The sequence below is a fragment of the Jaculus jaculus genome, chromosome 11, assembly GCF_020740685.1.
Source record: "Jaculus jaculus isolate mJacJac1 chromosome 11, mJacJac1.mat.Y.cur, whole genome shotgun sequence".
Taxonomy (NCBI): Eukaryota; Metazoa; Chordata; class Mammalia; order Rodentia; family Dipodidae; genus Jaculus; species Jaculus jaculus.
Window position 1 is genome coordinate 7,331,474 of NC_059112.1, and position 26,479 is coordinate 7,357,952.

At 39.4% G+C, this 26,479-nt stretch overlaps 1 pseudogene; it reads left to right on the forward strand.

Annotated features, from left to right (window-relative positions):
• Positions 1–1,212: 1,212 nt before the first annotated feature.
• LOC101609978 lies at positions 1,213–26,061 on the forward strand (annotated as a pseudogene).
• Positions 26,062–26,479: the final 418 nt, after the last annotated feature.

Here is a 26,479-nt window from a genome sequence, read left to right on the forward strand (position 1 = left end):
GTGGGACTGAATCTCAGAATTGCTCGTTTGAAGTAAATTTATTCTGCTTAAAAATGATTGTATTAGTGTCTCAAGAAATGTCAATTTAACCCAGAGCTGACCATCAGTATTTTCCATTGAGCTAATCAGAATGCATAAGTTTAAAAGAACAGAAAATACAAATAATTATAAATTTGAAAAAAAAAAAACACTATCATATATTTTTGGAGAAAGTGGTCAATTGTAGGTGCAAGATAACTCAATAAAGAATTTAACTTCACCCATCACACTTCAAAAGGGCCCAGAGCTGAAACTAAGAGTATTTGGGGAAAAGACCAAGAATGCTGCTTTCTTGATGAACCTGGTACCAGCAAGAGGGTGAAGAAGAAAGACACAGAGAACACTCCTCAACTCCCACCAAACCAGATATCCAGAGACTCAGAGGCTCCCAAGACCTCATCCCTGAAGCAGACCTAAAATGAACCCAACATGGATCAGGGAAATTTGCGAAAGAGGCGGCAGAAAGAATGTTAGAGCCACAAGTTGGGGCATTATGCTCAGAGACATTGCCTTCTACCCATAAATGATGGCTAACCCCACAATGCACGACCCACATGCTCCAGCGAGGAGGGTCCTGCAGAGGGGGGAGGACGGGAAGGAGGCCATCGATGGGACCAACACGGCTATATACGCTCTGTACATAACTAATAAAAACGGAATTTAAATTAAGAACAGCACCTTCTGGACCTAAGCCATGTCACCTAATGAGTACTCTGTGCCAATCTAATCACCATTTAAAAGTGCACGTGTGTGCCTCTAGACCATCCTCACGTTTGGCTAAAGCAGCTTGTTTTGCACATGGTTACAACTGCCGAGAAAGCATGAAAATTCACCAAGTTGATGGGAAGCGACGCTCAGTTGTTCAGCAAAGGGCGGTACATCGCTATCACCCACTAATGCTGAGGAAGCGTCGCAGCGGACGTGCCGTGGTGCTGAGAATTTCTTGTTGCTGGTCACCCCCAACCAAAATCATCTTATGGGCAGAGGGGGTTTATTTCGGCTTACAGTTTTGAGAGGAAGCTTCATCCTGGCAGAAGAGGCTGACAAAGCTGAAGGTCTCCCCGACGTGACCACCTTCTCCCCAGCTTCACATCCCATGAGCTCCACCAGCTGGGCACGGAGCACGAGGTCCACTCAGAAACCCACAAGGCTTTAGGGAGGATTTACGCGGGGATGACCACGTGGCAGAAACAGTGCTGCAGCGTCTCCTATGGCTGGCCAGAGAAGTTGCTCTGTGGAGATGGTTGTGTAGACTAAGGAGACTCAAAACACATCAAGGTGCTAAAAATAAAATGCTTCGGAGAGGTCAAAGGTAAAGGAAACATCTCTGTCATTCCCTCCAAGTATCAGAGAATGTTGAAGAGGTTCCAGAAAGAAAGTGATAGCCACAGCGTGTGGAAGAATACCTTGGGGCGACAGGCCTGCACGAACTGATCTGTGTACTCGTGACTTCACAGTGGGTACCATTACCTCCACAAGGCCTGCACAAGGTTGAGCTGATCAGAAATGAAGGAGGAGGGCAAAGAGAATGAGACCTCAAAATAGAAGGGCTACTTGGAAAGAGGAGTGGGTTCGGTGGAACAGGGGTTTGGGAGAAGAGCAAAACTGGGTAAGGGGAAGGATTTTGATAAAATCATAGTATGTTCAGCTATTACGATTCTTAACAATAAAGAACAGGAGCTAGAGGCACTAGCCAGTAAGCTAAGGCAGGAGGTTCACATTTCTGTCAACTAAAGGAGCCCCTGCCTCTACAAAAGAAACCTAAAACAGAAAAAGTTTTAAATGCAGGGGCCTGAGTTTGTAGCTCAGAGTCATTGCCTGCCATGATCTAGACCCTAGACTCAATCATGGGTACCACAAAAGAAGTTAATTTCAATTAAGTTAAAGTATTTGGTTTTTTTGTTAATTAACATTACTAGCTCAATAAGCATGGTGAAACTAATTAACCACATTTAAGAAAATAATACTGACACAGGAAATAAGGTTACATGGAAGTGGATTTGCATTAAGTAATGTGCAGCACTTAAACTGACTCACACAGACATGAAATGAACTTGCCTTAGATTAAGAGAAAGGAAAATGAGAACTATCATAAAATTATGAATAATAAAACTATGACTTTTGTTATCATTAAAATAACTTTCACCTAACTTTTTACAGTTTTTAAGAAAGGAAGATAAGCCAGGCACGCTGATGCAAGCCTTTAATCCCAGCACTCGAGAGGCAGAGATAGGAGGATCGCTATGTGTTTGAGACCACACTGAGACTCCATAATGAATTCCGGTGAAACCCTACTTTGAAAAACAAAACAAAAACAAAAATAAAAATGAAAAGAAGATAAGATGAGATATCTTTTATTAATGCAGGAGACAAGACTCATATGATAGAAGTTTCATTCAGCTAGAATTACTTAGGAAAAAGAAATCACTCTTTGTCACTGAAAGATGTGGGGGAGCAAACTTCTGTACAGTGATATGTTGATTCAAAATTCAGGAAGGAACACGATCCCTTCATCTCAATGCATTTTAAATTATTATTTTTTTAATGTTTTTTTTATTTATTTATTTGAGAGTGACAGACACAGAGAGAAAGACAGATAGAGGGAAGGGAGAGAGAATGGGCGTGCCAGGGCTTCCAGCCTCTGCAAACGAACTCCAGACGCGTGCGCCCCCTTGTGCATCTGGCTAACGTGGGACCTGGGGAACCGAGCCTCGAACCGGGGTCCTTAGGCTTCACAGGCAAGCGCTTAACCGCTAAGCCATCTCTCCAGCCCTCAATGCATTTTAGATAGCCCCTGATAGTAAATGCTTTTTAAACACAAAGAAGATGGCTTCTTTATTCGTTTCACTGAAGAGCTGACATCCAGAGAAAACTGAAGAGTAGGGACTTCCAATAACCACCAGTTGATGGATAACCAAAGCCAGCAGAAAACCTACTCCTTATTTAAAATGGATTTCCTCAAACCAGTCCACAAACAACAAATTTCTATGAGATTTTAATGGATGACCAATGAGAAAGAAATCGTTAATTTGAAAGAAATCACATTTCTATTTATCATCTACAAGATTCCAGCACTCCATTAGCATCTTAAAAATTAAGTGATTCTACTGTGATGTAACTTTAGTATATCCCCAATTTTTCTACAACTTCTTTTATTGAAAGTGGATGAAATGTCCAAGGAGTTGAAGAAAAAGGATTCCGCTTTGCTGACAGATCAGGGACAGACTGGTCAAGGAGTTATTTGGCTGTCATCATTTTTGGGGATATTTATTTACTTTTTGGCTTCCAACATTTGTGTAGCCATTTATTTTATTTTCAAGAAAGAATTGTGGCTGTAGCTCAGCCACTTAACTCAAATTCCAGACACATTCACCACCTAGTGGGCATGTATGACCTTGTGTTTGCCTCAACTTTATGTGTTTGGCTTTTGTGGGATCTGCAGTGTCAAACACAGTTCCTTAGACTTTGCAGGCAAGTGCCTTAACCGCCATTTCTCCAATCCCACAAAGCCATTTTAAACATGGGGCATGCCAGGCCCTCCTGCAGCTACAAACAAACACCAGATACATGAGCCACTTTTTGTGTCTTGATTATGTGGGCAAATTGGGAATTGAATCCAGGAGAGTAGGCTTTGCAAGCAAGTACTGTCTTCCCAGCCCTTATGTTGTCTTTGTAATGGTGTAATATTTCATCCTATCCTTTGTTTTCTATACTGGGCTCACAGAAATGGGTCTAGTGCCCTGTATCATTCTTCATGCATTTCCCCTCAGTCTGGCCAGTACCAGCTTTTGGTGCTTACATTTAGAGACCAGGGATGCAAAAAATGCATAATATCAAAGAAAAAGAATTTCATGATTAAAGAATAATAGTTGCTTTCAAAAGAAAAAGTGTGTTTTTATAAAAATATGGAAGAATTCGTAAGTACATATTGTGGAAAGAAGAAAAACAGTAAAGACAGCTCATGAAGCGGGTATTATGAATCTACCTCAGCTGTCAGTCACAACTCACAGGGCTGCGTGGATTCTGGTGAAAACTTAAGTGAAAGCAGGCTTCTCAGAGACATATCCCATGCTTTCTCTGCACTCATAAGTGAAAATTATTTTAAAAGGATTTAATATTTGAGAGGCACCAAAGTAAATTTCTCAAGCTACTGATTAAATTCTAAGAAAGGAAACTTTAAAATTCGATATTGAAGATGTGATTTGCCCTCAAAAGTCAATGTTTGTTAGCTACATAAAAACCTCGAAATGATTAGCTTACAACTTATGATGAAATATCTACAAATTGCAGAGGTAGCCATAACAGTAATCATGTCTGCTCTTGGAAAAGTATGAATTGCCATATGTGCACCAACCATTCACATGCACATTTATGTATGTATATAATACACAGTAATAATAGTATCTAAATGTTTGATGCATATGCACTCACAAACTTACATACCACATGTATTCTCTGTCATGGGTTACCCACAGAGCTTATATTTAATTATTTTTAGTTAAGTCTGTACTTGACGATTTCATGTACGTATATGGGAGTTTGGTCATACACACCCCCGCTACCCTCTCTTATGCCCCTCCCACTCTGGCTGAGTCTCCTCTTATTCCCAAACAGACCCCTTCTTACTTTCTCTTTTTGTGTGTGCGTGTGTGTGTGTGTGTGTGTGTGTTAATTTGAATAGATGGGCCCCAGTATATTTCAGCATTTTATTAGTTTGTAGTTCACATCTGCAGCCACCTGGCTGGAGGAGGTGTCACTTGGTGGATGTTGGGGTCCAGCCCTAAGGTGTGGGGGTGGGCTTGAAATTCTAATCTAAAGATATGCAATGTGAGCTCCTCTTGGAGTTCCTGAAGTGTGCTTTGCAGTGTGGCTTGTGGCTTGTGCTTCTCTCTCCTTGGCCCTTCTCTTCCTCTAACATTTTGGAACTTTCTCTATACCAGTAGGCTTCAATAAATCCCTTCCTCCATAGCTGTGCCTGGTCTGGAAGTTCATCTCAGCGAACCTGAAGCTGTCTGTTACAATGCTTGTACATGCATATAGCCTACTGACTTAATCACATGTCCCTGGGTCAAAGTTACCTAAACATTTCAATAAATTGAGCATCATCTACACAGGACAGAGTTTCCCCTGATGTGCTCCAAGATCCTTGGCCGCAGCTTTCAAAATCCTCTGTCATTACCATCACTGGGGAAGCATTTTGCTTCAGGATTAGCACTGAGGATGTCTGAACAGAAAAATGAGAAAGATTGGTCATAATACTAAACTCTTTATGAGCAATTGTGATTCAAGTCCAGATGATTACAGATAGAAATTGATTTGCAAGTCCTGTCCTTCCTATTCTCTAATGAGCCATGTTCAGAATAATTTACCATAAGCAGGCTAGAAAAACCAGGTACGTACATCTAAAAATGTCCCTTAACTGGGGAATTGTTGCAACCCTGAAAAATCAGTCATTAGCATGTTATGAGCAGCATTAAAGTTATTGTTGTTTGTAAGCTGATATTCTTGAGGCCACCTTCTATCTGCATTTTCCTTCTTTCAGACTATTACAGGCCAGCTAACATTTGCTTCAGAAGAGAAAAATTAACAGCAACAAAACCATCTTGGCGCTGGAGAGATGTCTTAGCCCTTAAGGCACTTGCCTGCAAAACCTAAGAACCCAGGTTTTATTCCCCAGGACCCACATAAGCGAGATGCACAAGGTAGTGCATGTGTCTGGAGTTCATTTGCAATGGCTTGAGGCCCTGGTGCATGCCCATTCTCTCTATCTGCCTCTTCCTCAGTCTCTCTCTCTCTCAAGTAAATGATAAATAAATACATAAAATTATACAGTATGGGATTTTACACATGAGATTTTTACCGTGATTGTTCCCTTATTATGGGATAATAGATAACTCAGGAATGGGAATAATAATGATTACAATCACAAGTATTGATAAGTATTTATACATGAAAATATCAAAATGGTTACATGCATCAATAGAGGCCCTCTACACCCACGTAGCTCACTTGAACATGTACACATTTTGGGTAAGCATTCTGGGCACTGGAGTTTAGTGAATTATGCAAAGCAGTCCCATGCTATCGAAGTCCTGCTGCGGATGTGAAGTAAGCACCAGGCGCTGAGTCCTGCAGGGCTAGCTACCAAGTAACTGCTTTGCACATGCAAGGGGCAACATGCAGCAAAAGCTCTCCATATTCGCCTTACTTTTTCAGAGTTCTTCAATAAAAAGGATTTTATGCTGGATAGCGTTAGGCTAGACGTTAAGTACTCAAAGAGAAAATTCATGGCTGGGAAGAAAAGGTTAGTCAGAGGGTATAAATAACAATAGTTAAATTAGAAAAGACTGGGGAAAAAAAGTACAACAGCTGTGAAGTTGCCAGTAAATGATGATGCATGCCAAGTCACAACTGGCTAGAAGGATGACGTGAAGTTTTCAGCTTTGAGCCTTTCTATGTTATCTTACTTGTATTATATAAAATGTTGCTGTGGTTATAATAGCAAAAACAAAATATGTATCTTAAGAAAATTCCAATAAAGTGTACTCTTTTGAAGACAAATCATGCTGCTCTGTTGAGGTCAAACAGATCTTTTTACTGTGAGTTGTAGTTATGAAGTTTTTCCAAGGTCTGCCACCAGGGATTGCAGCAGACTGATCATGACAGAGAGATGGACGCTCCTTGTCATGTGATCACCGGTCTGCAAGCGATCATCTCGTCTCAAAAGCTGCAGCTGGAACTGTAAATGTGTAGGTCCTTCTTTAGCCGCGGGCAGTGCGCTACTGCTATTTAATTGACTTTAAAAGCTCAATGACAGACATTTAAGTCGGGGATACTAAATTCCCCTCAACTATTTGTTCTGCTTCATTATTTGCTGTATATTTTATGTATTATATTGTAAATGCTATATTTTGATGCTTCATTTTTCAGCTATCAGTTATTACCTAATAAATGGAAATAATAAACAATATATTAATTATAATGTAAACATTGCACCATCAATGAATAATTATATTATACATATATTGTTGTTTACATTCATTTATAATAAATAAGATACCAATTGTTATAGTTATAAGTAATGCATTGATCTTATGATTACTCTCCTCTCTTTTAGATATGTTCTCTGTCTTCTTTCTGTTATACTTTTGTTTGTTTTGTGATGGTGCTTGTTGGACCCAAGTCCTCACATCTGTCTTGTAAAGATGTTGCCACTGAGCTCCCTGCAGAACATTTTATTTTTCCCCACCCCTCATCTGCATTTTGTTTAGAATTGTTACGTGAGTTTTACCTTTCTTCCCATATGCGGCATGCTTGCATGGTCTTGTTTCTTTTAAAGATCATACTTCGTTTTCTGAATGATTCCATATTAATCTATATGATCCCATGTTTTTTTTTTAAATTGACTTATATCTATTTCCATTTTTCTTATGATTATAATGACCCTTCCAGTCAAAAATTTTAAGCAAAATCATAGGCTCATATAAAGTGGTAGAATTAATATGTTGTGAACACATTGCTCGTTTTCCCCCAGTGGTGGTATTTTGTGATTCCACAGTACAATCTCATGACCTGTATACTGATGCTTACATGAGACAGTCAGCTTGTTCAGAGCACCCCAGTACTGCTGAAGTTTGGGTTGATAACTTCAGGTGAGCTAAATTTGGTGCATTGTCAGCACCTGTGTAGTTTCTTATATACCAGCATGCTCAAGATCACACAGTTTCAAAAACACTAGGATCCCATGTGTTTTCCATTTATAAACTATCCCAATGTCTATCTAAGCAGAATTTCCTGGACAGTCATACAAGTTGTTGGTATATCAATAGTTCCTTCCACTTCCGTCCTGACTGGTCTTCATTTCTGTAATCACGCAACTGAAAGGGAGTCAGGTCGCTTAGTGAGGCAGTCACTGGGTGACTGGACCCCTGAAAGCCTTGCAGTCTCCATTTTACTAGAGATCAAAGTGTGATCTGACTTCTTATCTCTTCCCCAAATCTGTTTTCCCACTCCTGGGAGGGAGGTCTTCTTTCCTAGGATTTAATCCTAACATTGTGGTTGGTCAAGTTCAGCCCACAGAAAGTGGCCTCCTGGCTAGTCTCGTCCTGAGACAGCCCCTAGCAGGGGCGAATCAGCCCTCACTCTGGCTTACCTGAACTGGAAGGGAGAGCCCTCCATCATCAGGTTATAAACACCTTTGTGGGGTGAGGACAAGCTCACAAGGCTGCCTGACCACTGGAGAACCTCGGGCTTCTTCTCGTGAGATGCGCCTCCTCTGGCTGGGCTGAGACTCACTCCTCCTTTCCACATGGGCTGCTCACCCCAGTGCTCTCCACTGTCAGGGGCTCTCTGACCTTTCTTCTGTGCCCTCTCCGTGGTTTACCAGGTCCCCACATGGACTCTCAGGCCACGTGGCTGTGTTCCAGCTTTTGGATGCAGCAAATGCAGTCACTATGGACAATCGTATACAGGTGTGTTGTGAGCATACATTTTCATTTGCCAGAGCAGAAATCCTCAAGAGTGACATTGCTGCCTTGTACCATAGATGGGATTTTAGAATTTTTTGGGGGGAGGGGATGATGATTTTTATGAAATTAAAAGAGAAACACACTATTTACCACCCTGGCTTTTTTATTTTATTTTTTTTTAATTTAAAATTGACAAGTCTATAAGAGTGGACCTCTGTAGCATTTGGTGCTGTTAGTGAGATTCATTCCAGCCTTCGTGGTAGGTGTGCAGCAGGTGAGAGGTTGACCTAGTGCGCACTTCCCTGTCTGATGGCTCTGTGTACTTACTCATTATTTTACATCCAGCGGGGTGATAAAGAAATGACTCTGTATTTTCTTGGGTGACACCTCCATCCCTATTGACCTCTGCACACACAGGAAATGCATAAACAGATGCGGGCAAAGCAAAAGCAAGTGCACTTTAGGAAGAAAAGATTATTTCAAGCTACATAGTTTTCTTAGTTTCTCAGGCTTGCTATGCAAATTAGCATGAGTGGACTGATAATGCGCCTTCCTTCCTGTGTCCTCCCACGAGGTGATTCTTCTTAACACCTTGGCTGGTATTAGGAAAGCTGGTTTTGAGGCTCAAGCTAATCTGTTCAGAAATAGATTTCTTCATCTGGAACATGATTGTAATAATGTTTTGCTGAAATTATTTGGTGAGAATAAATGAAAATTTATTTGAAATAACTCATTTATGGTTTGCATCCAAAACGCATCACAGGCAATGGTAAGAGTTACTCAACATTTTATATTAATTAATTTAAGGAAAATTTGTTGCTCTCCATTAACTGGCTTAAATAAATTAAAGCTACTGGAGTCTGAAGTGTCAAACACCTATGACTGAGTACAAATAACTGACACAGATTTCGGTCATCACCCTAATTCTTTACCAAAAACACCCATCCTTAGTCCCATCACATACAACCCTTTACCTCCACTTCCTTTTCACCATCCTGGAGCAATGGCTGTATTTTCCACTAAAAGCACATGAATACTTTAATCTACATAGGTTATATGATCAGCATTACTTTGTCTTGTAACAGTGGCTTCAGAATATTGGTAAAATTTACATCTTTTAGGTACTAAAAGTAAAATCTACTACTTATCAAAAAGATGAATTTATATTTATTGAAAACTATGTACAACTAAATGGAATCTATTTTAATAACAAGAGTCAAACCAATAAAAAATGTATCATTGGGGGTTGGAGAGATGGCTTAGCAGTTAAAGCATTTGTCTGCAAAGCCAAAACATCCTGGTTTGATTCTCTAGGGCCCATGTAAGCCAGGTGCACAAGAGGGCACATGCATCTGGAGTTCATATGCAGTGGCTGGAGGCCTTGGTGCACCCATTCGTTCTCTGTCTCTCTCTCCTTCTCTCTGCCTCTTTGTCCCTCTCAAATAAATAAAATTTTAAAAAATGTATCACTATAGATAAAATGTAATATCAAGTGAAATATAATTTGTTCTCCATAGATTTTCACATACATTTACTGATTTAACACATTATCTGGAAGTATGCAGCAGTGATGTTAGAGACGTCATGACAACAGACTTTGTTAGATGTGCTAGTAAAGGGCTGGGGTGATGACGCAGCACCAGCAAGAGGATCACCAGAGCGTGCACGCATGCTGGGCAGCGAGGCAGGCGTCATGATCTCAGTGCCAGGGAGAAGAACACAGGGGGAGTTTTGAGCTCGCTGTCTAGCTAGTCTAGTCAAATTTGTGAGATCTGATTTCAGTGGAAAGACCTTGTCTCATAATAATAATCATAATAATAATCATAATAATAATAATAGTAATTATTAGGTGGTGAACACAACAGAGAAAGACACCAGAAGTTGACCTCTGGTCCACAAGCACATGTACACACACACACACAAACACACACACACACGTCCACCTGCGCCCATGCACATGGGTGTATACATGCCCAGACATACATACACACAAGCATGTGCCTTACACACACATAATCAAAAACAGGAAAAGATGTTAGGGATGATAATGTGTCCAACATAATTCTTAACAAAAACTCATCTAATACCAAAATATTCTTGAGCATTTATGCTTATTTTACATATGACGTAGTCCATCACTATTGCTTTCTCAGTTCATTCACAGAGACTTCTCTCATCACTGGGAGAATATTTTTCAGTTAATTTGTAACTATGTCTCCAGCCGCATGACACATACTTGCAAGCAGCCCTTCATGGGATCTCATCACGATTCATGGTAAAGGTGCGGAAACTTGACCTGGAGAAAATCACTCAGACTGTGGTGCAGTTCCTTGGGGATTCTCAACTATTTCTTAATGTGCTGGGGTGAACTGAGCATGTTTTCAAAAGGAAATAATACACTTGACCATGAAGAAAATTTGTGGAGAGACAAGCTGTCCACATGTTGTCTTAGAAGCTAAGCAGAGTTGAGTCTGCTCTCTCTAGGTGGTGGAGAACAGGTGGACCCTCTTTCCAAGTGGAAAGTTTGTTATGGACACAAACTTTTTCAAAGCAATATCCATTTCATTGTAGACTTCTATAGTGTTTTTAATTTTTTTTAATTTAGTTTATTTGCAAGCCAAGTGAGAGAAAATGAATTCTACAATATTTAAAGAGCATGTTTCCAACTTCATCTTTAAACTAAGAATATTGTGAATTGAGGTTTTTTATGAAAGGAATAGTTTATTTCTCCTCAAGTTCCTGTCAGAATTTCTGATATTTTTGAGGATAACAATTTGAAATTTTTTATATAACGTTATTTCTTTTAGTGAGAAATAAGGGAAGTAATATGAAATATTTGTGTAATAATACTAAGATATGTCAGTGCCTCCAGCCACTGAAAATGAACTCCAGACACATGCATTACCTTGCACATCTGGCTTTATGTGGGTACCAAGGAATCAAACTTGGGTCCTTAGGCTTTGCAGGCAAGCACCTTAACTGCTAAGCCATCTCTAGAGCCTCGAAAGCACATTTCTTAATGACAATATATTGTATATGTTACCCTATTCTTCATACTCAGAAGACATTTTCACAAAAGAAAATATTATCTTACCCAAAAGAAAGAAAAGCCCTCAGTGTTTCTTTCTGATATTTTTGCTTAGAAGCGTTTGTCCTGCAGCCAGGCGTGCTTGCTTGCACCCTGCCTGGCCGCTCTGACCCACGGCCCAGGCGAGGAGGGCAGAAACAGGACCTGGGGGCTCCCTGGTCCTCTAATCCAAACCAAAATGGAGCCACTCTGGGTTCAGCTAGAGTCTGTTTTAGGACAAGAAGGTGGAAGGGCGACAGAGAAGACCACCTCATGTCTCCCTCTGGCCTCTGCACTCATGTGCATGCAGGGTGCACACCTGAACACACACATGCCACCTGTACCACACACAAAACTAAAAATACAAAAAAAAAGGAAAAGAAAGAAATGTCTGCTCTTTCCCAGAAAAATGTCACTTTCTTGTTTTTGCAATACCGCCACATAAATAATTATGCTTAATTTAAAATAAATTCTTTCCTTTGGCCTCAAAATTGGAAGAGAAAATTCCAGTCATTCCTATTTTTAAGGTCTGTTTATTTTGGCCTCTCTAAGTTTCCTTACTACTCACATAGTCTTTCAGCCTGATGATCTTTTACTTCTTTGCTTGGAGGCAATTATCATCAGCTGTTTCAAAGCGCAAACCCCTGAATGGTGTTACAAGTTTTTCATGAACTGAAGACACCCAGATTCCCAAAGGGTAATGTCTTATTTACTGCTCAACAGAAAATAGCTTCTAACTCGAGTCTCATCTGCAGAGCTAAAATTTATATTTTCTAGATTTAGCTTTTGGTAGTCCCCTGGGAATCTCTCAAATTTCACTATAATTGTCTGTTTTGAAAATGCACATTTCATCTCTATCTCCCCCTTGTGTTTTAGTTTTTTTCCTTCTAGCTTAAAAATAAATAAATCAATAAACTGTCTTAGGTCTGTTGTTTCCCTTCTTTCTATATCCCTGAGGTTTTGCTTTATTTTCCTCCTTATGAGTCATAAATTCTTATGGTTTTTAACCCTATAAACACCCTCCACGTATTTAAACTATTTCTTCATGAGTCAATTGGGTATCTCCACATTATGCCTTTAATGTTCCACTTCAATTAAGTGTGCCATTTCCTAAAAGGTGTGATGTGTTCTACTGTCAAACTGTGTGAGTTTGTTTGTTTTCCCCTTCTCTTGTTCTGAATTGCCCTGCTGGCAAAACTACCATCTCGCTGTCTCCCCGTCTCTGTGGTCCTAATACATCTCCCATCTACAAGGGCTCTCGCTTCCACTAGAACCGACCACTTCTTCCCACGTGCGGCTCCCGGTCTTGCTGTATCATGTCACTTCCTTAATCACGATTATTTTTATTGTTGTCCTTTTCTAAAATTCCATTCTTAGTGTATTTGTTTTATTTCTGCCACTGAAATATAAACCCTATGATACAGGGATTCTGATCTCCAGAAACTTTATTGACACAAATTTAGAGTTTAAGAAACCCAGGCTGGAGAGATGGCTTAGCAGTTTAGGCCCTTGCCTGCAAAGCCAAGGGACCCAGCTTCTATTCTAAAGTCTCCACACACATAAGCCAGATGTACAAGGTGGCACATGCGTCTGGAGTTTGTTTGCAGTGGCTGGAGGCCCTGGCGTAGCCCTTCTCTCTCTCTCTCTCTCATGTGTGTGAGCATGTCCATACAAATAAATGAAACACTAGAGTGTAAGTGACTCCTGCACTCATGTCTTCTTGTCATGGAATTTGGAGCTTCATTTGCAATACTGTCCGTGTAAAGTTTGCATAAAGAATGAATTATTTCCAACATCTGTGTGTTTCCTTACATGGGAGGAGCCCTTTCATATCACTGATTTAAAAAACGTATAAAAAAGTAAATAAATAAAAAATAAAAACTTATACAAATCAGCTCAGTTCCCCCTGTGACCTGTCAGTCAACAGGATAATTATCCAAATGATATTCTTTACTCCCCACTTTTTGCTGCATAAGTGAAATAAATGGTGAAAACTCTTAGGAAAGACAAAGAAACAGGCAAATAATTATTGTTCCTTATCAAAAAGCATTTTAAAACATCAAACTACATGCAAGAACATATGAATATACCCATCAATGCAGTTTTAATTAACTTTCTAGGCTGCCAAAGATAAGAAAGGCTGGCTACAGGTCTCGACGGTTAATCTAGACCATTATGAATAGCATAATGGTAGCACATGGGACTCTCGTTTCGTTTAAATTTAATTATTGGTTAAAATGACTATTCTGTGGCTTGCTTAATGCCTAGGGAGAGAGGAAAAAAAAATCAATGTTGGCTAGAACTGACTTGAGGGATACAGGACAGGAATAGTCCAGGAAGCCACATGGGGAATAAAAAGGCCTGTCCATTATCCAGTAACATGGCCTTGACATGCGATCATCTTTTGTAATGAGGAATATAAAATCTTTACCACATTAAAAACAACAGATATAGGATATTGTCAGCCATTGCTGTGTTTATGCATGCATTCTGACTTGAGCATTCCTTGATCCACTAATATATCTATAAATTGCAGCATTAAAGGACAATGGTGGTCTCCAAAAGTGTTTGTGAGGTAATCAAACTTGGGGTATGATCTCCATCAGGATCAGTGTTTCAAAAACTTGCACTTTGTGTGATGACTGAGCATGCTAACTATAACAAAATTCTCCCTTTAGCTAACTAGCTTTTCCTGTGAAAAGTCTTTGAGACACTAGATCAGGCTCCTGAAAGTCCAATCTCTATGACTCAGCTTCTCCAGGCAAGGTGGGCTGAAGAGATAGATATCAGCAGGAATCATAAACCAATGATTATATGGTAAATATCTAAGAGTTTGTGGCTCATTACTGAGTCATTGTTTGATGTCCTCAGCAAGAATTTGGACAGGTTGGGCCTAGGATGGAAGTCAACCTGTTCCTGTCACTGAGACCTGACCTGCCGGTCTAACTAAACAAACCTCAGCTGTAACTCACAGGTCCTGTTCAGGTGCCTGACGTGTTCTCCTTGCAGCCACACAGAGGTGCTGGAAAGTGCTCACAGGATCTCGCCATCCCGATCCCCTTCTGATCCCTAGTACTTATTCCTCTGACATCGTTTTGATTCGTGGAACCTGGGCGAGGTGGAGAAAATTCCCTTTGTGTCCTAGAATGCCCGCCATTATTTCGCGACTGCACTGTGAGGACTGGAAAAGAGAAGGTGGTTTTAGATTACAGTGTTCAAGGTTTGGTCTTCATGCTAGTATAGTAAGAACTTTATGCACCCAGCCATCTCTCCAGGCTCATTATGTTTTAAATGCTACATCTGTATTGTATAATAATTCTATTAAAAATGTATGTAGCAAGTGACAAGACAGTTAAAATACTGAAATGAAAGAAGACTAATGTTAATGAGTTATCATATTTATTTTCATTTCTGTTCAAATATTATCAATAAAAGTTGAATTACTACTTTATGCTTCATAAGTATACAAGAATTTATTATATTGTAAGTAATTACAGCAAAAGTATCCAAGAAAAATGAAAATTTCTAGCTTTTCTTTTTACCAAAAACATTTGGTTGGAGCCAATGGCTCAGCAAGTAACACCACTGGCTATGCAAGCATAAAGACCGGAGTTCAATACTGAGCACCCACGGAAAAAAGTGCATCTTTGCACACATATAACTGCAGAGGGCAAAGAGAGAATTGATGAGTTTGCTGAGAAGCCACTCTGACAAAACAGCAGCATCAGATTCAGTGGAGACTATCTTGAAGAATGACAGTAGATAAATGATTCAAGAGGGTATCTTGTGTTCTACTCTGGCCTCAACACACAGACACATGCACATGTATGCATGTACACACCAACACACATGCACATACACCCTCACACACACATGCATGCACACACCACATAAACACACATCACATGTGTTACACATACCAAAAATATTCTACTTGCAATTTATGTCTAATAAATAAATAATAAATAAATATCCCAAGCATTTCCTCTTGTATGTAATTCAGTTTTCATGTCCCCATGTGGACTGAATATTAAAGAGAGAAAAAAAGCCAGCATATCAGTGTATCAGCAATATCACCCGGTGAAAAAACTAAACCATGGATAAAAGTTGAGACAAACAAAACGAAAGGAATCAGACAACAGCAGAAACAGGTCAGAAGAAGTGAAAATTGGAAATATAAGATTTTATGAGGTTGCTGAAATAGTTACAATACTATAAAGCAAGAAAATAAAGTACGACCGGCCAGAATCTCACTGTGGCAACTCTAGGGAAATCTAATATGAGGAGATGTGGTAGTAGACATTCTTCTGGAGTGACACCTGCTGAGCATCGTGCCTGTGTTTTTAATTCACATTGCATATACATGTCATAAAGGAAGGCACTAAGTGGAGCTGCCCCCGAGAGAGCTGGAACTCAAGACTGTATATGCTGAAGAGAGTGGCCCAGCAGAGCCACGCAGCGGGCTTGTCCTGTTGTGCCCTGACACACACTGAGACGTCCTGGTGGGGAGTGCTAGATCTCTCCAGCTTTGTATAACATTGGGACCAGACTTACTGAAAATTCCTCTGGAAAAAATACTATCAGAAAAAAAATATTGAGGCTAGGAGATATTATGTGATACACAACAGCCCTTACTACAAAGAATAAAACCTGTGAGTGTACAACAATCTAACCCACAACCTACTCAAGAGTCTCTTAGTAATTGTAGATTATTCTCTTCTTCCATCCCAAATTCATAAAGTAAATGACTATTTTTTCATTCACTCAAAAAAAGTATCACCTTTAATAATTTAGTGAAGTGCATGTCCTTCCTATGTGGTTAATGTATTTTCCTGCAAATGAGAAGTCTCAACTTGATTAGAATGATATGCATTTACTTTAAAATTAAAAGAAAATATTGAGTGATATAAAACATCAGTTGGTTACTATATGATATTCTACATTGTTTGAGAAATAAGATTGATAGAAGTTTATAAACAATTGGTTTTAGAGGGGATTTTTTTGTTTCTATTTTTTGGTTTTTCGTGATTGGGTCTCACTGTAGCTCAGGCTGAACTCAACTTCACTGTGCAGTCTTAGGCTGGCCTTGAACCACTGTAATCTTCCTGCCTCCGCCTCCCAAGTGACGGGATTAAAATATGGGAACACATTTTTCTTCATCAATCAACCAAAATTATTAGAAACAGGAAATATTAATAATTTTGGTTTTTTTTTCTCAACCTGTCGTGGTATTATTGGGATATCTAACTAAAATAAGTACTTTGGTGGCACATGCTTAAAATTAAAAATTAAATACTATTTTTGGTGCCCCTGTTACTACATTAGCTGTGGACTCATCACTCGTTGGCTGAACAGTATGTTTTTGATGAATGGTTGATGTAGTTTATTTTAATCTTCATTTAATGTTTAGTTGCTGCATGCAGTGGTAGCAGCTATAAGTAGTCACGTGAAGTGCCTGTCAAGAGAACACTTGACCTATAGTCTACATTCTTCAGACAGTGTATACAATTATCATAGTATTATGTGACTCATTTGATATTTCTATACTGGTTGCAAAATTGTTTTGGTTCTTAATTCAGATGCAGTTACAATTATATTATAACAATTCTACTTTCTGAAATTCATTGTCATGTTTCTACATTATTTTTATTTTCTCTGCATGAAATATTTACATTGTAATAAGCATAATTAAACATGACATATGATAAAATTGCCCAATTATTTATCAGTGTAACCTACATAAACATATCATTATACAAATATTACCCAATTTTGTCAAATTAATGCTGGGAAATATATTTTTTTATTTTACATTATTTATATATAAAAATGTCCTTGGGTTGGAGAGGTGGATCAGTGGTTAAAGATGCTTGCTTGCAAAGATTGTCATATGGTTTTGATTATCCAGTACCCATGTAAACCAGAAGCATAAAATGGTGCAGGTGTCTGGCATTGGTGTACAGTGGCAAGAGGCCTTGATGTGCCCATTCTCTCTCCTCTTTCTCTTCCTCTCTTGCTCAGTCTCTCTAAATAATTAATATTTTAGCACGTTCTAAATATCATGGCCTCAAAACTCTGTGCACATGGGACAGAATTGTTTAATTTTATGAGTCATATTACCTGCTTATTAAGGCTTTTATTCTGAAGTAATGTTTGCATTTTGAAAAAAAAAAAAAACTATTGAAGTCAAAAGTTGGCACTTAAACTCAGATAGGCTTAGATTTAAATAGCATTTCCTCCATTTACAAGAAGACCTCTTAATGCCTCAAGTCCGTTAAATTTCATACTTTATCTAAAATGTATAATGAGTGTCTGTCTAACTCATACTGTGCACACGCCTCACACATGCACACATCACATGGTATAAGGCTAGTATCCTGGTATTGTGCACATAGGGAAATGACACTGTTCTCATGAAACTTAAGTTGTTCTACCAAAGGAAATGAAGAAGACTCTTAAAACCAGATGCACAAAATGGAACATGTGTTCAGGGTTCATTGCACTGGCAAACAGCCCTGGCTCACCTAGAATCTCTCTCTCTCTCTCTCACACACAGTTTCACTCCCTCTCTCTGTCTACATGCCTTTTTCTCTCTGTATCACAAATAAACACATAAATAAAATGTATTTTTTTTAAAAAAAGGAGATAGGTGATAGGTTTACCTGGTGTCTGAGACTATGACTCCTGCACTAACAGTAAGCAATGCAATGTGCGTAAATGATACGTGCAGGAGTCTGCGTATATCTACAGGATGTAAGAATTAAATGTGAAAATCTTGCTACATAATCACACATAAAGCAATAAAAGTCAGGGTTCTGTTAAAAAAGCCACACACTGTTTTTTCTATAGTAATTCATGTAAAACAAATAGACACAATTACAGAGACAATTTACTTAAAATAGTATTTTCTTCATAAAAGCTGCCCAAAATGAATTTACCATTGATTTTTTTTCTTAATTTATTTCACTGATAAAATAAAAACTTAACAATTTGGAAAGCAGTTAATGGTACATACTTTGAAAAGAGTTGAACTTATGAATATAAATCGCCCATGGCTAGTTCTATATAAATAAAATGGCATTGCCTTGTGGAAAACCAACAAACATGCACGAAAGTGCCTTCAGTTAAACGAAGTAGTCAGGGAGCTTCCTGATGTCAGTGGCAGTGGTCAATGTTCACGCTAACGTTGATGATTAAATTCCCATGTCCATAAACGCAGCCCCCGTCACACTCGGGGTTTTGCTTACCTTACTGCACAATTAAGGATAAAGTACTTTCACAAGTGTAAAGGCATTCCACCACCCACCCTGCCACTTGTGCCCACTGTCACCCCCCTCCCTCGAGGACCCCAGCTTCTCACAAACCTATCGACTTCATGATTGCTGATGATAACTTTTTACACAATATCTGCGACTGCTGGTTAAGCCTGTCAAGCCCCTTGGAGAGGCCAATCCTAGACACATGAAAATCATTAGTTTAGTTACAGAAGATTTTTTTTTCTTTCCCTTTGTTGCTTAACATAATCGGAATAAAACCTTGAAATCTCTCCTGTGAGCTTCCTAAAATACATGTAGAGGGGGGTGGGGCTGGGATGTAGCTCGGTTGGTAGCTGCCTTGCTTGGCTTCATAAAGTCCTGACTCTGACATCCAGCCTCCACCCAAAGTTGCATAAACTGTGTGTGGAGGCAAGCACCTCTCTCCCTCAGCTAAAGAGTAAGTTTGAAGCCAGCCTGAGATTCATGGGACCTTGTCACCACAAGGGGAGGGGAGAAGAATGAAGTTTGTAACTTCTTAGACAGCGTTCGTTGTGACAGCGTGTGGCTTTGCCAGACTGCATGAGTTATTTGACACACTTCACAGCGGGCATCTCTTTCTATTTATATTTTAAGTTACAGGAGATCTACAAGTTTCATGTACTAGAATTAAATGCATGTTTTATAGAGTCAATTATTTTTTTTTTTCTTTTCCTTGGGAAGTAAGAGCGATTTCATGTTCCTTGATTTCTCTGCAGCTCTCGGTGCGGACCGGGCTGCAAGCGTCGAGGGAGCGCAGTGAGAGAGGCTCACGGTGTTAGAGCTTTCTCATTACACTGTCAAAGCACATGAGTGATGTGTGGCATTATCTCCTTCCAAATTAAATTACCCTCTTGTTTAGCAGCAAATAATTAAAACTTTCATAAGCCGACACATAAAACAACTATGAGGAGGCCAAGTAAATGAGAAGGAATAAAGAATAAGGCAGTTACTCGTGTTATGGCATGCATGGTAAAGCGCTCAGTAAGAAAAATGTTGAAGAAAAATGAGAGTCTTAACCTAGAACTGTCCTAAATTTATGTGTGTGGCTTCAAGCAAGCCATCCTTTGAAATGACTCACTGTCACAGAATTACCCACTCTTAGGGAATCCACCAGCATCCAGGCAGGCCACAGAGTTGGTAATTGTCTCTTACTGTTTATTACTTCCCATTCCACATTTCCATTGGGTACTTTTAAAATTTTTCTCTGTGTTTATGATTTACTTGTGTGTGTACATACGCGTGTATGATAGTTGTGCAACCTCGTGTGTGTGTGTGTGTGTGTGTGCGCGCACACGCATGTGAGGATATCGGAGACTAAACGGTGTGTTTCTCATCTCATCCCACCTTCTTCCGATGCAGGATCTCTCTCCCTGCTCCTTGCTAGCTTTGGGATTCTTCATACTCCTCCTCCCATTGCCTTCTGTGCTTTGTCATCATGGATGTGTCACTTGACATCCAGCTTTATGCTGGTGCTTAGCTGGGGGCATTGGGCTCGGGGTGTCAGATTTGTGGGCATACACCATTAACTGCTGAGCCCTCTCTCAGGCCCCTCACTTCGAATATCAAATTTCCCACTTGTAGTGGAACTACATTTCTTCTCCCATTTGCATTTTAACTTGTGTCACGCACAGAACAACTACCCACTGAAAATGACCACATCCTAGGTCCTGGAGCTTACGACTACGCTAGAGAGCATAACAAAAGGGAGTAAGGTGGTAGACTGAATTAAGGTGGACAGTCATAGACACTGAGAAGGAAGATGATCCAGGATTATCTAAGTAGACTAATGCAACCTCAATGTTCCTGTAAATTCTAGAGGGAGGTGAGTAAGGGGAACCAGAAACCTGGCAGTGTAAAAAAGATTTAGCTTACACTGTGGATTTTGGAGTTAACAATAGCAGCTCTAGACATTGGATCAGTCATGGTGGGCTTCCGATTCCCTGCATGCTGATGTAAGAAGGACTGGGAAGACTGGAATACTTCCCAGAAGTTCACAGTCCAGCAAGCATGACAAAGACAAGAATAAACAACAATGAAAACCAGACTCCCTGACTGAAGGAGATGGAAGGCGAGAGCAAACAACCCATGAATATTCTCCTTTACCTCCACACATGTGGCAGATACCTGAAATCCCAGCGTGAGGGAAGCTGCTGGAAATTTAAGGAATGGGATTTCCTCTGTCACATTTTAGGCATACTTTAGTCAAGTCACCTACTTTTTTGCCTATTTCTTCCTTTTAAAATGAGGTAATCTATCCTAAAACTGTCACCATTATACTGAAAGAACACATGCTAATGTCTTAGGTTCACCATTTGCTTCTCAATTTGCCTAGGGCTTGATCATACTTTGATCCTTTTTCATGTACAACTTGATTGAGACTATATACCTGTTGGAATAATATTTAAAACTCATTATGATTTGAGTATATCCTGCAAAATATGTGTTGGAAATTTAACCCCTCTGCACGATGCACCTGTGTTGAGAAATAAGGCTTTAGGAAACAATTAGTTCATGAAGGTACTGTTCTCAAGAATGAATTAGGATCTTAAGTACTGACTTAGAATCAGTATCATGAGAGTCATTATATAAATAATTTGGCATTCTCCAGTTTCTTTTGGGCACTATCTTGCCCTAATGCTCTTCATCTTAGAATGATATAATGAATAGCTCTCACCAGGTACTACTGCCAAGTATTATAGTTTCTAATCAATTTATTGTTGCTATAAATTTCCCAGACTCTGGCATTCTGTTATAACTGTTTAAAATAGAGTAAGATGGCATTTCCTTCCTGGTATATTTGATAAAATTATAGTCAAGCTCTGAATGAAGGTCCTATTACACCTGTGAGAAGAACATGAATTTGTGGAGTCAGGGGTAAATTACTGTGTTTTGAATGTATCCCCAAAAGATTTAATGAGGTGTGCATTTGTAGAAAACATTAATTTCTACTTCTGAAATCTATCTTATTCTGCTATACATTACTTCTTCCTAGCAATATTTTTTAATTGTGTCATTCAGCAGTTTTATACAAAGTTGAACATGTTGACTCATGCCCTTTCTGTAATAGTTGGAAATTTGTGTAAGTAGATATAAGTAAAAATAAATCATTCTGGAGTCTGAGATTACATAAACTTGTAAAATATTTTTACTTTTTCCAAAGGCTATTTAAAACATAAAAAGGAAATCACATGGTCTCACACAAACGAAAATAATTCTGTGTGCAAAGTTATTAAAATTTAGGAACAAAATATTCTTTAATATTATAATTATTTAGTAATGCAAAAAGTTAGCTTACCATATTCATTTACCATATTTTAAAATTTATGTCATTGACTTGCTTAAAGCCACAATGCTTCCATATGTCTTTAATATATATATAAAATATCAAGGTATACGTGAAATAAGATAGGGAAGACCTTAAATAATATGATGCCATTTCTTGTGACTTGACTGATCTACTGACCAATGAATAAACAGTGACACCCGTGGGTATAGACATAAGTATTGATGTCATTTTGGGCCTTTCTTTACTTTTTTCATTAATATATGTTTGGAAATGCTACTGTTAGGAGCTTTTGTTTACTGTTTTGGTTGATCTCACTTGTTAGCTTGTTTGCATGTAGAATCACCTCAAAAACAAATCTGTAGGCACATGATAAGGAAGGTTCTAGATGATATTGCTGGAGGGATAAAGACATACCCTAAAATTGAGTGGTATCAGGCTTTGTGCTTGAGGTCCTAGACTAAATGCAAATGAGAAAGAGCTGATCACCAGTCTTCGTGTCTCCCTGCTTTCTCACTGGGGTGGATGTGGCCAGCTGCCTTGTGGGCCTGTTACCATGGCTCCCCTGCCAGGATGAACCATGTCCCTGTGGGCTGTTAGCCAAGAGAAGTCCTTTTTCTTTGAATGGTGCTTTTTGTAATGTGTTCAGGCACAACAATGGGAAAAGTAACAAATACGAGAATCGTGTTCAGTTTTCTAGTGCAGATTTGTGAGAAATGGAGATGTGGTTGAGAGGAGAAGAGAGTGTGCTCTGGAGAGTGAAGGGGCCGCAGGGGAATTTGTACAATAATTATATTCCTAACACTGGGGATTCTAATTCTTTATGACAATATATATGATTTATTGGTTGATGTTTAATAGTCTCTTGACCCACAGTAACTCCAGAATCTTTTATTAATGAAGGGAATCAAAATAAATCTCAACTATTTAAGGAGTTAGACCACAATCAAATTAAGAACTATACAAAACCAACACTCCTGGTGTATGGGATAACCTTAATTTGCAATTGGTAATTAAATAAAGGTGTAGTGTCTTGGAGTTAATTAAAAGTGGTATATAGTGAAAGAATATCATGTCCATATGAAAAAAGACAATTCATTTTCTATAATATGTACTTCTGAATAGATTCTTAATACCTGCTAAAATATGACTAACTTTAATCCTTTAGGAGGGCATTGGCATGGAGAGGAATGAGAAACTGTAGATCATGAGTGCTCTGAATGGTTTCATTTTTTGCTCAATGTGGTCTTATCTGATTAAATAAATAATGCATAAAAGGTTACAATTCAATGAAAACCTTAGCAAATCAATATTAACTTACCAGTAAGATGAAGTAATGAATTAATATGATAGATTTAATATTAAAATGATAAATTACATGCTCAAACTATTGTAGGATAGTTTATTACATATTTAAAGAGTATTTGATAAATTTATACATCACCCTGAAATATTGAGTATATGTATAAGCAATCAAATATAGGAGAAAAGACCAAAGAGCATCTAAAATAAGAAAACAAGAAGGTTTATCAAATCTAAAATTTTCATTCTCATACTAATAAAAATTTTATTAGACATGTGGATATATTAAATTTAAGCTGTGACATTATACATTTGCTCTTCATAATGCATTTGTTTTTATTTTTATTTTGGATTTTTGAGGGAGAGTATCACAGTAATCCAGGCTGACCTGGATTTCACTAGGTAGTCTCAGGGTGTCCTTGAACTCATGGTGTTTCTCTGACCTCTGCCTCCAGAGTGCTGGGATTAAAGGCATGTGCCAACATGCCCATCTTTCATGTTGTATTTGTAAATACTGTCAGAAGGCATATTTTCACACCCTTTATATGAAAATTGGTATTTGTTTATGTACAAAAGGTGGCATTGGGTCTGGAATGATGTGTTATTTGAAAATATATGTTCTGGGCCTAGGACCTGATCCAGTGTTTCAAGGTGCTTGCTTGCACAGGCTGCTGACCCAAGTTCAATCTCCTGGACGTGCATGTAGAGCAAGTCAGGCATTCGAGCGGAGTAACAAGAGACACGGGTTCCCCCATAGGAACACACATGGACACAAACACTCTCACACTCAAAATATATAAGTAAATAAAATATCGATTTAAAAAACACAAGACAAAATGTTTTCAAGCAGCTCATCAAGCCAACCCAAAAAGAAAAGCCTGCCAGCAAACCTTTCTGTGCCATTCCTTGAAGCTGCCACTGTGGCCGAGCTCCGTCCCAAGCCTGCCTGTCCTCCGGAGGCGCTGACCACCTCCTCAAGCATGTAGCTCAGGAAAAGAGGGGGTTCATTTCCTTTGCAAGAATTTTCCAGGCCACAAAATGCCCATGGAGTGGTTATGTCTTTGACCAGAAACGTAAAAGTGGAAAGAGGAAAAACAGTTAATGTCAAGTAAATGAGGCAAGATCATTTCTCTCCATTAAATGGCCATTCATCTGACTCCCTTATATATTTAGTGCACCCAATACACACTTGACTGATACAGTGTCTCACACGGTTACTTTTGTCACGTGCAGTCAGAGTGTTTTTGTTTTATGGTGTCTGTTATGCTAATATTTCATCCTGTAACATAGGCTTTTGAGGTTTTATTTAAAAATACTTGCCCAGGTTGCACTTATGACATGAGCTGTTGCAAGCTGCACAAAACATGCATGATTTCAGGTGAAAAAGAAAATGCATGAAACTAGAGGAGGGACTAGCAGAAAGAAAGAAAGGTTTGGGGGCAATGAGGTGTGGTCGTTTGAATGTGAGTGCACAGCCCCCATAGGGTCCGAGATTTCGGGTTAACATTGAGCCTGCAACTTGCGTGTCCAGCTGGGGGAGCGCTGCTGGTGCGCTCCTATGCCACTGTGGAAGGGTCTTGTTGTCCAGCCCCACCAGGTGTATAGAAAGCAGTCTGCGCTCCACCATTCACGGCTGTTGGCTGTTGGCTGTGTCTCTCTGCTCTAGATGCACAGAAGTGAGCCAGCTTCTGCTCATGGACCTTCACTTGGATCCCGCAAACCTTAACTAAGCCCCTCTCTCCCATAAGCTGCTTCTGGCGGGGTGTTTGCCCAAGAAACAAGAAAATAACTGGGAAGGTTCCAGAGGCGTCGCGGGTGGAAGGCGGGCCGCGGAGTCGCGCAGGGTCGGGAGCGCCCGGGCTTGAGCGTTTTCTGCGCGCTCCGGTGCTCGGCTGCAGCTCCGGCCTTAGGCCCGACCATGCTTCGGTGTTGGAGGAGTTGCAGAAAGACCTAGAAGAGGTAAAGGTCTTGTTGGAAAAGTCCACCAGGACAAGAGCGCGTGATGCCCTTACAGTTGAAAAAAACAAGATTGAGACAGAAATAAAGAAGAAGATGCAGCAGAGATCACAGAAGAAACCAGAACTTGATGACAGTGAAAAACCAGCTGCTGTGGCTGCTCCTCGTACAACAGGACAAACAGTGAAGATCAGTAGTTATGGATGGGATCAGTCAGATAAGTTTGTGAAAATCTACATTACCTTAACCGGAGTTCACCAGGTTCCCATTGAGAACGTACAAGTGTATTTCACGGACAGATCCTTTGATCTTTTGCTGAAGAATCTAAATGGGAAGAATTGCTCCATGATTGTGAACAATCTTCTGAAACCCATCTCTGTGGAAGGCAGTTCAAGAAAAGTCAAGACTTACCCAGTTACCATCTTATGTAGAAGGAAAGCAGAAAACACACGACGGGGCTATTTGCATCAGGTTGAGGAGTGCAAAGAGAAAGAAAAGCCCTCCTATGACAATGAAACAGATCCCAGCGAGGGTTTAATGAGTGTCCTAAAGAAAATGTATGAAGATGGAGAGGATGATATGAAGCGAACCATTGATAAAGCCTGGGTGGAATCAGGAGAGAAGCAAGCCAAAGGAAAGACAGAATTTTAAGACTTCAGTTTTGGGGAATTGTGTTGTGGAAATTTGTGTTCCAGTAAGGGAATGTTGTTGAACTGCACATAAATTTGAGAGAGAAGAATTTACATAGCCACCTTCTAGGAGAAGACAGTGAGCTTGCCAATGGAGGACGTGTTTTAAATATGATTATTAAGCTTCCTCCAAAGATAGTTTCATTAGTACCCTGGTAATTTTGTTCAAGAAAGGGTTATGGCATTCTTGTTGAGATGTAAAAAGTGTGTCTAACCCAACAAAACTGATGCATTGTGTATTTCTGTTCAGTTGGAAGGTAGGAAACAAAAGTACTTGACTGCCTGTAACTTACATCAGCTATGCTAATGTAAAAATAAGAGTAAAGCCAAAATATTCACTAAAATTCCAATATGTACATGTATGTGAAAGTTACTGCAGA